Consider the following 4,265-nt stretch of genomic DNA (forward strand, 5'->3'; position numbering starts at 1 on the left):
TTAATCCAGCAAAGTTAATTGTTTTACTTAAGACTTACTAAGCCTTGAAAGCTTACTCTGTTGTTACGTTTCTCTGTTTTATAGATTATCAAAATTGGCCTTTGCTCGGGGATCGTCAACAACTCGTCACACTATCACTATCCACTGTTTGGTACTGCTATGTTTTGGATTATTTTATGGCATGTATAGAATAAACTAGTAGGGGAATAATATTCTTGTTAATGTATATAAGCCATGCGAAAATGGCATCTTTTGAATGTGTAGTTATAGAAGTTTAATTTTATCCCTGGCTGTATTTAGCATTTATCTAAATGAATGATCTTTATTCCAAGAAAAAAGTAGAAAAAAATTTACTGTTCTGACATGAGTTACAAGTCTGGTAATACCCCTTTCCTATTCCGACAACGGTTACGGGATAGGGGTGTTACATAGACATACAAGCGTGTCTATTGGCCATGTGTGGACACGGGCTAGCACATAGGCATGTGGTCAGCAGTGTGACTCAAGTCATTATACCCTCCAGATTTCACACGATCTTGGAACACGAACGTGTCTCCAGCCGTGTGCTGCAAGTCAATATGTATGCCCTGTTTGCACACGGCCTATGACACAGGCATGTCTAGTGGCCGTGTGAGGCACATGGCCTGTTCACACAGGCATGTGAACCATGTATGCATGAAAATTTTCTAAGTTTCTCAAAGTTTTCAAACATTATCAGTTCAGTCCCAAACCTCCTCCAAGCATGTTTTAAGGTCTCGGAGAGCCTTAAGGGATATATTTGATTAATGTTTATCTGAAAATGGATTTATGTACGAAAAATATATGATTATGTTGTGATTTATTGGTAATGCCTCGTAACCTTATTCCGGCGACGGATACGGGTTAGGGTGTTACAAGATGCATGTCAAGTTTTTTCACATACTACCAAACTAATAAGATATCTAAACGTGATTGCATCCACCACATGAGAATATGTTTCTTCATAATCAATGTCGGGCCTTTGTAAAAATCCATGTGCTATAAATCATGCTTATTATCTTATGACTTCATTTTTGCACAAATACTCATTTATATCCTACCAACTTTACACCTTTAGATATTTGGACTACACGTACAAAAACTTCACGGTTAGAAAGTGAATTCAATTCTTCTTGAATTGAATCTTTCCATTTTAGCCAATCTTTTCTATTTTTACATTCCTTAGTAGATTTAGGCTCAGGATCCTCATTTTCTTTTTGTTATTTCAATAGCAACATTATATGTAAATTGTTGTCGACAACTACATTTTTTTGTTCCATCCTTTTCTCGTATTGACATAACTGATAAACCGTAATTTATCATGCTTAGCACATTTATGGATGGTTTCTCCTTAGATTTGGTGAATTCAATTCTCCTAATTCTTTAATTTTATGTTTTATACTTAGGTGAGCATAAGAGAGTAAAAAAAGCGAGAAACGGGCCAAAAATGGAGAAAATTGACCCACATGGGAAATCAACATGGCCTCGACTTCGTCACACGGGTAAGCCACACAGCCATGTCCATTTGGCTGGATCAAAGCACGACTTACACGGGTAGACTACACGCTCGTGCCTATTTAACAGCCTTGACCACAGGCTGGAGCAATCACACACAGGCGTGTCCCTGTCAAGCCCAAGTATAGTCCTATTCGGAAAAGGCCACTTTTGAGGGATCTTAGGCATTCAAAGCCTATTTAAACACCTAATGAGGCACTTAGAAGGGACACACGGAGTAGGAGGTAAGGAATTACTCAAGGGAAGCTGATTGATCCATCTCAGAAGCCGGATTCATCGCCAAGACTGAAGATCTCCCTTCAATTTCTATTCAGGGGTTTTGGGTTTTCTTTATTTTTTGCTATCTTTATTCTTTTGAGATGTTTTCTTTCATAAGTATGAACTAAACCCCTAAATACCTAAGGGGAATGAAACCTAAGACAGATCTTCTTTTTATTATCTGAATTGTATGATAAATATTTGACTTGTTCTTAATTATGTGTTCTTAATTCTTGTTTTAATATTCCAGGATATTGATTCAAGCTAATGCTCTTATTCAAAGGAGGAAAAGACCCTGTCTAAGAGTAAATTTGTCGTAATTAAGCGGAGTTGATTGCACGCCTAGAGATAGGGTGATAAGATTTTGCCGGATTAGGGTGAAACCTAATAAGGGGATCCATAGATCAAGTTAATGCAACACTAGGGCATTAATTAGAAAGAGATTTCAATTAATCAACCTAGGGTTAGACGTTATTAGTCTCGAGAGAGATAATAGTATAACTTAGGGATTTCTACGGATCAAGTCAAATGAATAAATCCTCTGATTCAGAGTCAAATAACAAGTGAAGTGTAGGTGGATTTTTCCTTAGGTATTGTCTAAATAAATCGAATTTTCCCAAAAGTTTTTCCCCAATTTTTCTCTGTGCATCCTTAGTTTAGTTAATTAGTTTAGATAAACAAACCCTTTAATTTTAGGCTAGATAATAAAAAGAAAGTAATTACTAGTACTCTTGGTTCCTTTGGGTTCGACAATCCGGTCTTGCTAAAGCTATACTACTGTTTGATAGGTACACTTGCCTTCATCGTGATAATAGTTAGTTTCAAGAATGATTAATTATAAATCTTTAAAACCTATCTCGAATATCACATACCAAGTTTTTGGCGCCGTTGCCGGGGAACTAAGATATTAGGAACACTCAATTTTTATTACTTTAGGCATTTTACTTTATTTGCAATTTAAATTTTTATTTTCTTTTCTAATTTTTCTTTTATTCGTTCCTGACAGGTTTTTCTAGGTATGACTAGAAGAAACCCATTGGGACCATTACTGTTTGATAGTGAGATCGATCGCACAGTTCGTAAAAACTGAAGAGAAATAAGGCAAAGCTTACGATACATAGAGGAAGAGCAAGAGGACGATACTTCAACCACAACTGAGGAGATGACTAAAAACCAAGAAAATCTGCTACCTCTTGCGATTGTCACTAATCCAGTAAATCAGAATCCTGCTCCACGTACTATGATGATTATGCTAAACCTTCTTTAACAGGAACTGAATCGAGCATAGTTAGGCCTGCTATTACTGCGAATAATTTTGAACTGAAACCTAACACTATTCAAATGATCCAACAGTTTGTTCAGTTTGATGGTTTGCAAGACGAGGACCCAAACACTCATTTGGCAAATTTCTTAGAATTTTGCGACACTTTTAAAATCAATGGCGTTTCTGATGATGCCATTCGCCTTCGGTTATTCCCTTTTTCATTGAGGAACAAAGGTAAACAGTGGTTGAAGTCGTTACCACGAGGGTCAATCACTACTTGAGAATAAATGACCGAAAAGTTTTTATTAAAATATTTTTCGCCAGCTAAAACGGCTAAATTATGTAATGATATCTCTTCTTTTGTGTAGATGGATTTAGAAACACTCTACGATGCATGGGAGAGATACAAGGATCTTTTGCGAAGATGCCCTCCCCATGGGTTACCACTCTGGCTACAGGTTCAAAAGTTTCACAATAGCCTGAATCCTTCGACTATATAGATAATTGACACAGCTGCTAGTGGAACTATCAATAATAAGATACCTGAGGATGCTTATGAATTTATAGAAGAAATGTAACTTAATAATTATCAATGGCAAGTCATGAGGACAAAGCCAATGAATACAGCCAGCGTTTTTAATGTCGATTCGATCACCATGCTCTCTAATCAGGTAGAACTTTTGAATAGAAAAATTGACAATTTTCTTGGTTCTTCACTGGTTCACCCAGTAATGCAGTGTGAAGCAAGTGGAGGTGGATCAAGCAATTCAGAATACCCACCCTATGGCCACAACATGGAGAACAAGCAGTTAAATTACATGGGTAATAATCCTCGATCTCAAAATAATCCTTGTAGTAATACTTACAATGCAGGTTGGAGGAACCACCCAAATTTCTCATGGGGAGGCCAAGGGAATCAAAGACCACCACTTCCAGGCTTCCAACAACCACCCTACCAACAAGAGAAAACGATAAACCTTGAGGAGATGCTAACAAAATTCATCTCGGTGTCAGAAACTCATTTTCAGAATACTGAGACAGTACTTAAGAATCAAGAAGCATCGATCTAAGGGCTCAAAACTCAGGTAGGACAGCTCGCCAAATTAATATCTGAACGACCACAAGGTAGCCTGCCGAGTAACACTGAATCTAACCCAAGGGAACAACTCAACGTAATTACCATCCAAGAAAATGAAGGGTTAGTGGAACC

At 37.3% G+C, this 4,265-nt stretch overlaps 1 non-coding gene across 1 annotated transcript; it reads right to left on the reverse strand.

Annotated features, from left to right (window-relative positions):
* Nucleotides 1-3,390: 3,390 nt before the first annotated feature.
* On the reverse strand, nucleotides 3,391-3,497 carry LOC121205255 (small nucleolar RNA R71). The gene has a single exon (XR_005900340.1). It is a non-coding gene; the product is annotated as a small nucleolar RNA R71 (small nucleolar RNA).
* Nucleotides 3,498-4,265: the final 768 nt, after the last annotated feature.

The sequence above is a fragment of the Gossypium hirsutum genome, chromosome A08 (assembly GCF_007990345.1).
Source record: "Gossypium hirsutum isolate 1008001.06 chromosome A08, Gossypium_hirsutum_v2.1, whole genome shotgun sequence".
NCBI classification, from domain to species: domain Eukaryota; kingdom Viridiplantae; phylum Streptophyta; class Magnoliopsida; order Malvales; family Malvaceae; genus Gossypium; species Gossypium hirsutum.